The 11,120-nt window shown below is 43.0% G+C and overlaps 1 pseudogene; it reads left to right on the forward strand.

Annotated features, from left to right (window-relative positions):
- The first annotated feature begins 1,897 nt into the window (after positions 1–1,897).
- Positions 1,898–9,528, forward strand: LOC114708997 (annotated as a pseudogene).
- The last annotated feature ends 1,592 nt before the right edge of the window (positions 9,529–11,120 follow it).

An 11,120-nucleotide genomic window follows, 5' to 3' on the forward strand; every position in this document is an offset into this window, starting at 1 on the left:
AGAAATGTATATAAATGTACACTATATCCATGCCATAAGACAGTCTAGGAACCCACCAGTGAATGACCAAAAGGGATAACAATCTAAATCAAAATGAGGAAATACACAAGATTTCCCCATATTTCATCAAAATTTTGCATTCCTGTCTGTAAAGATACACTGAGATGGGTAGTGGGTTGTTCTATTTTTTTCAAATATAAAGAGAAATTGTAGAGCCTAAAACCATGGCTCTAAAAGCAGAGCCAAAAGCTTAAAAAGGGCCAATAAAAGAAACAGACAATAGCCCTGAAACCTGAGCCAACCAATCCATTATGAAGAAAACCAATACCTAAGCACAAAATATAATAAATCTCCAGGTTTGTCCAAACTCAAGGATTGGAATCTGAGCAATTCTTACCCTGAAAAGCTTCACCCTGGAAAAGATCCCCCACTAAGACGCTCTATTACATAAGCCCTGTATATGTTCAGTTGGGAAATGCCTTTTTCCACTCTGTTAGAGGAAGCAACCTTCCTGGATTCTTCCCTACCAATAAATCTCTTGAATGAGGTTTAGGCAAGACCTTCTTTTGTCAGAAGGGAGCAGAACAGACAGGGAACATTAGCCACAGTGGAGCAGAGCAGAGCAGAACTGTAACTTTTGCTGGGGAAATCTTCCCCTAACAAAGCAGAGTTGTTGCATTGGGGAAAACTTTAACTGGAACAGATGTAAGCTGCTAGCTTATTGACTTTGTGCTATTCCTTGGCTCTCAACTGCCAGGATCACTTTCCATCAATCTGCAACACTTACAAAAGCACCTACATTGCTTTTTTCATGTAACCCACCGCCACATACCAACAAATGCCTTCCTGCTCCAGGTGTTTCATTTCTATTTAGCCTTTTCTCAGAAAAAAAGCAAGGCAGGGAATGCTAGAGCCCAGGATTCTGCAGAGACTGTTGCCAGGAGGAAGAAGATTCAGTAACTGTCACACTCATTGTACTTGTGGATGAAGAAGGAAGGTGGCCAGACTCAATGACTAACAACTTCAAACTATAAGAAGGGAGGCAAGATACAAAGAATGCCCATGTGTCTAAGACCGGAGTGATATACATGATGACTACCCAAACAACAGGGGTTACCCCTCAAGTGCTTACTACTACCAGCAGCCTCCAATTACAAGCATCTTCATGATGACCAGAAGACCACTGCTTCTGGAAGTTCACCATGATACTGGCCTCCACTTTAAGGACACAGAGTCACCCTACTCCAAAAATCAAACCATACCAAATAGGGATGAAAAGCAGAGAAGGGAGATGTGAGTCCTGTCTGGGTCAAAACAGACTAAGGAAGGCCTCTAAGAGAAGAAACCCAAAGAGAAGATTCTTGGAGTTCATCATCAAAGGTGCATCAATACCCTGTCCTTCAACCCAGTCAGAAAGGAGCCCTTTGATCTCTTTCTTGGGTCATGGACAGAGGATGACAGCTCATAAATCAGATCAACTGGAAAGGTTTCACACCACATTTCCTTCACGAAGGTGTTCCTATCTTTCTTGCCCAAGGCTACTGAGTGTATGTACAGTGTATGATGATGGGACACTCTATGCTGGAAGGTCTCACCGCATAGGAACAAAAGACACAGCTATATCGATGAACTTTATAAGAATACTCTGGACTAAACCTCATGAAAGGGGGACTTCCATGCCAGGATTGTCTCTTTCACTAGCACACACCTCAGCCTGCATGGCTACTGTTGGTCTCCTGGCATTCTGTCCAAACAATCCCATCTGTTAGCTCAAAATCTGACCTTCCCATTGGCTGCTGCCCTGTTTATGACATCATTCTCCCTCCAACCCTACCACCACCTGGTAGAGTCTTGGGGTTGCCATGGAGATGCCTGTAAACAAATTTGGATCATCACAGGTCACCTGTGACCAATGACCAGTAAGTACTGTCTGATACTGGACACCCTTGCCACTCAGGTCAGCTGATCAGACAAGGATAAACAATTCTCTTCCTCCAATGTACTGTGGATTGCTAATACTATCCCTCCAACCATGGCAGGTAAGGAAAAACATTTTAAAACATTAAAAAAAGGATCACTTTTCCCTTATTTTTATTATACCTTTAAATTTTTGTTTAATGGGTATATTAATGATGCTGATAGAGATATATGGAATTGAATGTCACATTTAGATCTGGTTCTTAGTGGGGTTAGAATACATGCAAATAAAGAAGGCACACTGCAGAGATGACCCTGGATGTACACAAAGGTAGTTTGGAACTAATGTTACAGATAACCACAGAGTAAATAAAAAGGCACAAGACATTATCATATCCCAAGTCATTATTAGGCAGCCATACTGTTGAGATTAGTCTAGGTAAAGGTTTCCTGTCACATATAGAAAACAATATCCAGCTCTAGGCCCTGGCTCTTACACTCTATCCAGCCCATCTTCCACAGCATTCTCCTCATCTTTTGGTAGGGTTGGATGTTATCAACATGGGCTGGCTACTCCACAGTCAGTTGTTCTCTGGACAAGAACTGACACACCAGTGTGTGCACGGATTCTCACAAGGATTCCCAACTAGGAGAGTTACAAGAAATTAACAATTACTGTGGAAGTGTTCATTGAAGAATCAATTTAACCAACTATTAAATTAAGAAATAATCTTATTCAGAGATGAACTCCACAATACATTTGTAGTCCCAAGACATCACATGAAACACAGGCAATCAATATGAAATGTTATCAGCAGGTTTTATTTGTGTAGTCATATATGCATATGAGCTGAATGGTTATATAAGACCATTCAAAGTAAGAGGTAATGACTTACACAAAAAGTAGTGGGGAATAGGGGGAGCTAGATGATGAAGGGATTCTTAGCTAAATACAGTTCTTATCTATGAAATTCCTGATACATCATTTCTTTAAGAAAGTTCAGAGTAGAGCGAAGCCTGGTGGACATGGAAAGAACCTACAATGCCAGCACTCTGATACAGAGGCTGGCCAGTCTGTGTGATTTCAAGGCCAGACTGATCTAGGTAGAGACTCTCTCTCTCTCTCCATAGAGGAATATTTGCACACAACAGGACAAAGGCACAGGCATGAGAAGCTGTCTAAGTTCTCCTACTTTAAACACTTCTGTTCTGGGATGCAGATATGAGGCAGTGCCACAGCAAGAATCAGAACAAGACAAAGCAGGGCAAAGATGGGTGTTGTCTAGGTCACAGCAAGGGTCAAAATGGATCAATTAGGAAGTCCAGGTCCACATAGGAAGAATAGGCAGCTCATCAAATGAGTGTCATCCTAACCATTACCAAGAACCATTCTGAAAGATTTGTTTGGGATTTGTGAGGGAACATAGATCTCAGACTTTCTCAGACTGTACAAACTGATGATAACAGCTCACCACAGGAAAGTAGAAGGATTCCTTCTCACCATTCTTCCCATTTTCCTCTTGCTTCCTAAAGAAAATTTCCAAAGTGCACCTTTCTTTGGGACAGAATGTGCTCTGCAGCCCTTTGCACCTGTGCTAGGGAAGGCCACCCCCTTACAAGGAAGTGTGTGCAAGTTCTCCAGAGTCTCCACCCCAGCTGTGAGTGCAGCATGGCTCCTGCCATCAGACTCCAGCACTTGTTGCCAGCAGCTCATGGACAGTGCCTACTACTACCTACCAGCTGGCACAACCATGGTAACTGCGCTGACTGACCAGGACCAGAGCTCTGCATCAGCACTTTCCTATCCAGGTGTTCTCCAGTGGGATCCCACGGGAAACACTGACTGGAGGGAGGAGCTGCACTCCAGGACTTCACTGTAACTGTCATTGACCAGAATACCACATTCTCCTCCATCTCTAGGACAGCCCTGGGTGATAATATTTTAGATCCCAATGCCTTAGTCCTCTCCTATCCAACACTTTCTGTCAACCTTGTTCAGGCCACACCACCACTGTTGCCAAATCAAGGATACAGCCTGGCACATTCCTACCAGGAAGTATACAGCCTGGGCCCTCTGATGCCTGGAGAACTCGGGCAGTGTCTGCAGGCCTGTGGCTCTGTGTCCTACTCTGGGGGTCAGGCCTCTGCCCTGCAACCAGATATGGTGATGATGCCAAAAGAGATTCAGTCAATGAATTTCCAAACACCCTTCTCCACCTCTGCCATCTACTCTTCCACACCTGCTCAATACATGCCAGACACCAGTCTTCAAGGTGAGTAGAGCCAGGAGGGAGGACTGAGATCAGCACTCAAAGCAGACACAGCTCAAACTTTCAGGAGTGGATGTCTTCAGGAAGGAAATATGGGAGTTCTGTTGGCCTGGCTCACCATCCCCATCTTCAGTCTCTATAAGGACTGACAATGCAGGGAAATGAGTGGCATCCATCCTCCATTAAGACATGTCCAAGGACACCACTACAGACACACACGTCACTGACCTAGCTAATCAGTCCCATGCACCATTACACAGCAATCGCCTGCGGGAAGCCTTCCTTGGCAGTGGATGGGTTCTTCAGAGAATGTAAGGAGTCAGAAGGGAAGGAAGTGAGCCAGGCCATGGTGATCAGGAGAATCTTGTAGCCTGACTAACTAGCAGCCAGAGTGTTTTTCTTTATTTATACAGAATTTAGTTGGCAGACATTCATGATGTTCCATAACATAGATCATATCATTTTTGGTTTTGGACATGAGTTTCACTTCCTTTTGTCCATCTTTTGGTCATCATTAGTAAACTATGACAGAACAGAGTTATTATTTCCAATCATTTTCCCTTAAGTTTTGACATCATTAATAAACAGAGTAATGATTCTTACTCTTTAGTCCCATAACCCTATTTTTATCATCTATAGGCATATGACAGCCTGTGCTCAGGCCTGTTGCTTTGGTTACTTCAAGTACACTAAACCAATACAAAATCCTCAACCATCCTGGGCATTTTGTCATGTCCCAAGCAATGCATTATTAACTCTTACTGGTCAGAGTGCCCAGGATAAATCCTCAGGCTAAAGCTGTTGCAGTTATTATTCAAATTGTGACATAATACAATCAATGTTCACATTTATCTCCTTAAAGAATTTGTCTATATGTTTAATCCTGGCATTCTGTTGTTCCTTGGTCATGTGACATTATAGTGGCTCCACATTAGCTAACTTCTAAGAAAGGAGGTTGTAACACCTCATACTTTCATCATCTTTCCACTGCATAATTTGCTCATCAATATGTGTATATGTAGGACAGAGTTGTACGCCACGTAATTGTCTGAGTGTACTGTGGGAAGAGCCTTGTAATCTGAACTGTGGGCAATTCCTCTAGCCTACCAAATCTTGTTGACCTTTTTAATTTTACTTTGTTTTGAATATCTTGTCCCTGTGTAAGTCCAGGGACAGATGTTTCAAGAATATCTAATAGCCTCATGAAGAAACCTCTGTTATCTTTATGTGTCACAACATCCAAGGTGTAAAGGAAGACCTTCAAGTAAATAAGGCTATCTCCCTCAAAGTGTGTCGGGGAAAATAGTATGTTCAGGACTTTGCTGGGTAAGCTTAGAAGCAGCATTCCTGGGAGAAGGCATAAATGATTCAAAAGTAATTTTCCATCAATCCAACATCCTCAAATTGTAAAAATATAAAAAGTGCCCCAAGTATGTAACAGGTGAAAACCAAAGATGGCATGGCAGCCATCATGTGGCTCAGCTTTGCTGGATCTTTGTCAAGCAGCAGTTCTGGCTTTATAACTTCTGACATTCCATTCAGATATGGCTGTGTTAATCACCTACTTCCTAATCTATTGCTCAGTGTAGAGGACACCAAGGCATTTCTATTTGGTAGACCATTATATTCTCTGTGCTGAATTCTCACTTTAGAGCAGTGCAACTCCAAATCTGTCTTAGAGGAAGTATTGTACCCAGATTCCAAGTGCTGGCCCTCCTGTTCTCTTACAAACATAAGTGCATTGATTGTCCAGTATACTGGTGTACCAGTGTACAACTGCTAAGTTGGGCAAAGCTTCTCTTTGTCTCTCCTTTCTCTCTGTCTCTCTCACTTTCATTGTCTCTGTCTCTCTAACTCTCTGTCTCTCTTCTTTTCTTTTCTTCTTTTCTGTTCTGTTCTGTTCTTTTGCAATGGTTATTCAGAGGTGAGCCAAGTCTATGCATGATCATTAGGATATGTTTTCTACTAAACGGTCACAACCAAACCCTAACATTTTACCTTCTTAACCAGATTTTTATATCATTAAAATAAGACTGTGAAATGTAGAGCTGGAAGAAATTCAAGGTTGTTGAAAAGATTGCCTTGCAGGAGTGACAAACTTGGATTGGATACCTGAACCCATTTAGAAAATCAGGCAACTGGGGGCATCGGAGTAAGGCCATGAGTTGGAAGACACAAGCAAGTTCTTGAAAATTATGAACCAGACAACCTACATGATAGCAAACTTCAATGGAAATGAAGATCACTCTTTCAAAGATAAAGGGAAAGGAAAGGGAGGACCACACCTCAAGGGAATTCTGTCACTTCCCCCATGATCACTATGCATGCACATGACACACAAACACCGAGGAAAACACAAACATCTGAGAAATGATGATATCACATGGTTACTAGAAATTAGAGAGTGGTCACAAGTCTCCCAACAGAGGTGCTGCCTGTGCTACTCAAGCAGAGCTCATAGGAATGCCTTCCCCACTGCTGTAGGGGTCTGAGTACTGAGGAGCACTGAAAAGTGGGGAGCACCTCACTTACCAGGCACTGACTTCTTCCTTGACTCTTTTTCAGTGGTGAAAATGGAGACAGCCCTGGGATTGACAGCTGCAGGCCAGACACTCTGTCTGCTGCAGAATACAGACCTCTGGAATGCCTGGACGCAGGATGTCTAGAAGTCACCACCTATCCATGGGGACTGGTCATTAACTGCCCCCAGCAACAGTCCTTCAGAATTCCTGCCCTTGCCTCCTGCTCCAATCTTGGAACAAACAGAGAATAACGACTTGGATTTGATGACAGATGATCTATCAACTCCTCTGGATGCCTATGAGGGCATAAAAGAAAACCAAGACCCAACACTTCTCCCTTTAGCACATGCCAACATGCAGCAGGCCCTGAACTACACTGATTCAGGGAGCCTAAAACAGAAGCTTTCTCCTAACAATGCCACCTTGGGAAACAGCAGCCTTGGTCAGGATGAGCCTGGGGTGCTGCAGAGTGCAATGGGCTCCAGCATGGACTTTGCAGACATGACTACACTGGTGGCAGATATTCACCTTCCCAGACTCTTCAACTCAATCACTGATATGAAACCATTCTAAGAACCCACAGCAAGCCAATCCAAAGACATCAGCAGCGATCAGGTCCAGGAAAGCTCCAGCACCATCAGAGTACCCGTGGACCAAGTGAGAAAGAATGGCCAGGAAGCCTCTGAGATGCTAGATGGGTCTCCTCGGGCCATAATCCAGCTCCAGGACCTGGTGAAGGGAGAAGAGGCTGTGGGCATTGCTGGGTCCAGTGAAGGGGCTATTGACAACATGCCTAAGAACTTGGAGGGCAGAGCCCAGAAAGCCACACCTGGCATGCCCAGCAGAGCTAGGGCTCAGGGGCAAGACAAGACAGAGGACCAGAGAAAACAACTCCAAGAAAACAGAGGAACTTAAGCAGTCAAGTAACAGAGTCAAAGCAGAAGAAAATACCACCAAGCCAAAGAACCAGAGGAAGAGGAATCCAACCAAGCTCAGCCACAACAGCTTTAAAAAGCCTCGAACTCACCTCGGCATGCACATGCTAGAATCCGTGCAAGTCTTTCACCCACTGGGGAAGAAGAATGAGAAGAAAACTGGCATCTCTTCCTCCCGGGCTCGGCTAAACTTCAGCAGCAATAAAGATTCCAGAACATGCCCAGTCAATTCATCACTTCTGGATGGGCCATGTGATGGCTGAGGCCCTGGTAAGACCCAGGGCTTTGCTTAGAGACTAGAGAGCAATGTTCACGGGTGGTGTCCATCTCCATCCCAATATTAGCTGCCCCCACCTGGCAAGGTCAAGTTAGTACCTCTGCCTTTCCCATGTTCATGGAGCTTCTCTGGCTAGAATCTAGTTTCAAGATCTGGTGGAGCGGGAGGTGCTGGGGTCTGAGAAGGAGATATTGACAGCATAGCCCAGCAAATGGAAAGCAAAGCTCAGAAAGGCATACTCTGCAAGCCCAGCAGTCCTAGGCTTCATGGGCAAGACCAGACCAAGAGAACTCGTGAAAACAACTCCAAGAAATCTGAATGAACTGAAGCCATCAACTCACAGATTCAAGACAGAAGCCAAGTCCACTGTCCTCAACACCAAGTTGAAGCAGGATCTATCTGAGCTCAGCCATGGTAGCTTTAAAAAGCCTCAAACCCACCTCAGCATGCACATGCTGGAGTCCATGAAGGTCTGTCATTCACTGTGGAAGGAAGAGAAGAAAAATGGTATCTCCTGAGCCTTCAACACTTTGTGCTAGTCTGTGCTCTAATAGTATCAGAGTTTGTTACACTTTAGCCTCTTATGCATTTGGCATTTCTTTTTCCAGGGATACATATTGTAAACAGAAATCATTTATTTATTAACTCACTTTTAGATTCTTGAGACAGGGACTCTCTCCATAGCCCAGCATGTCCTGGAACTTGCTACATTGGACAGGCATTCACTGAACTCAAAAAGTCCTGCCTGCCTCCCCCTCTGCCTCAACCTCCATCTCAGCCTCTGCTTCCCCCTCTGTCTCCTCCTCAGCCACTGTCTCAAGAGTGCTGTGACTAAAGGATTGTTCTAAGAAGCCAGGGGGAATCAAGTTTCTTCTGTGCAGGTGAACAACAACATTTCAGTGCATGACTTCATGAGGTGGAGTTGTGTACTCTAGGGTCCATTTTTTAGATCATACCTAAAATCCAACAAGATGTGTTTACAGATGGAACTTGACAGGGATTCATTTTTTCCCTACAATCTGTCTTGTTTCGTTTGTAGGTTGTACTTGCTATTATGCCTGTGAAGTTCTGACCTTATATGATGTGTGCTTATTCTATCCTGAGTATTTAGATCTTTTTGGTAAAGTTATGATGGCTTTTCTACTTCTAGGAAGTGGGGCATATAAATTTGACTGAGGAATTGTATTCACCCTCTCCATAGAGTTTCATGGTGCAACTTTCTTCACAATATCAAAACCCCAACTATTGTGTAGGATTGTGTAGGCCCAAAATTGTTCATTCTAATAAGGCTTATGTCCAGACTGACCCATCTAGAAACTGTTAATAAATGCAGCATGAAAAGATCCTACTAACTGTATGCAATGATCCTCACAGGGACAAATTCAGGTAGAAGAGAATGATGGATATCAATGGCTTTGAGAGGCGTCAGGTTTTATCACTCTCTCTGGGTGGTTTTAATTATAGATTTGGCCACTGCCATGAGATTACTGTGCTTCACTTTACATCTTAGAAACAAAACAAAGACATTTGAATGGATAACTTCTAAACTTGATATTATTATTTTAATCTTTATGTTTTCAAACTAAGGGTCCTGTAGAATAATTCTTATTAAACAAAGCTCAGGAAACCTTTTTCATAATAAAGCAATTCATACAAGGCTGTACTTGTATTGAATCCTTCTCAATAATATTAGTTCTCATTGTACTATTCATGGAACATGTTCCTTTAAAACTGTATATAGTATAGTAAGCCAGTAACTTTGTGGCCAAGGCCGGCCCATTCTTTAACTGTCACCAAAAATCTTAGGAATTGACATCTGCTTGACAGCACTGCCTCCCAAGTCATGAATGGAACCATGGAGATATGTATAATCTAGGATCCATACATACAGACAGCAATGGGAGATATTTGTCTGGGACTGGATACATATGGTATAAAATGATTATCCCGAGTTACAAGAACTCTCCTGCAATCACCTTGACTACACTCATCACTTTAGCTGAAATGGTTCTGTTGTGTGTAGACATCACATATTCCTTATCCATTGCTCTGTTATTGGACAGCAAGATCAGGTAATATAGATATTCCTGAAAACACCTGCCATCTATACTCATGTACAAAGAAATAACATGTTCAATTGCTTGGAATAGTAGGGAATGAAATTGAGATAGACCTGGTGTTGGGTGTTTAAAGTGACTCCATACTGAAATAGAGAGAGAGTAGAATACTTCACATTATATCCACCAACTTATTGGTGTTTCCTGTGGAAGCAATACTTGGAAGCCCCCTACTTTCAGTTAACTCTCCATTTCTATTCTCTAGCATCAAGAAAGACCATTTTCCAATGGGCCTGGTGTTCACATTCAAGTAATGTCTGGAATGACAAGTCAAGTTTTCATGAACCTCCATGGCTCCTTCTACTATGTACAGTTAAGCTTCACAGCCACAGACCTGTCTATCACTGAATTAATGTGTTCAATTACTTTCTGAGGTCTCCATCCATCTGAGATAATCAATGCTAAAACATCACAATGGGATGTTCACTTGATTTTGGAATAGAAAGCCATGCTACACTATTCTACCCTACTGCTCTAGCTCTCAATTCCATTGGGCTCCTACTTGCAGGACAATCCCTGAGCTTTGGATGGACTGCATTGTGCATGATCCATTTCTGAGTACCAGCTGGCCATCTCACCACAGCAGCAGCCACTGAGTCTCAGCAGCGTAAACAATGACAACTCTCTCCAACAGCAGCAGAAACAATTGTAAAGGAAGGCCAGCAAAGAGTCAGACTGTAACAGTTACAGCTGCACCTGAAACTACATTAATCTCCTGCAAAACCACAAAGGTTTAGAAGGGAAATGTAAACACCCAATTATTCTAGTCAAAAAAACAATAGAAATAGTCTTTCCTCTGGGACCTAGAACTCCTCAGTCTGAAGAAATTTTGTGGTGAATTGCAGTACATGATAAGATTTCCCTTCTGTGCATGTGTACACATAGCATTGGGGAGTTGTTGTGAATGTACCTAAAATCTGTGCCTTCTCTGTAGCAGTATACTCAACTGTCTTGACATTTTATTATGTGAGAGAGACAGCCAACAACCTAATAGGGGAATTTCTGAGAATTGTCTGCCAAAGTGATGGAAGAGCCTGGCTTGTTCTATGAAAGCCAGCCTGCTATCAGGAGGGGGTTCCAGC

Source organism: Peromyscus leucopus, unplaced genomic scaffold (assembly GCF_004664715.2).
Source record: "Peromyscus leucopus breed LL Stock unplaced genomic scaffold, UCI_PerLeu_2.1 scaffold_774, whole genome shotgun sequence".
Classification (NCBI taxonomy): domain Eukaryota; kingdom Metazoa; phylum Chordata; class Mammalia; order Rodentia; family Cricetidae; genus Peromyscus; species Peromyscus leucopus.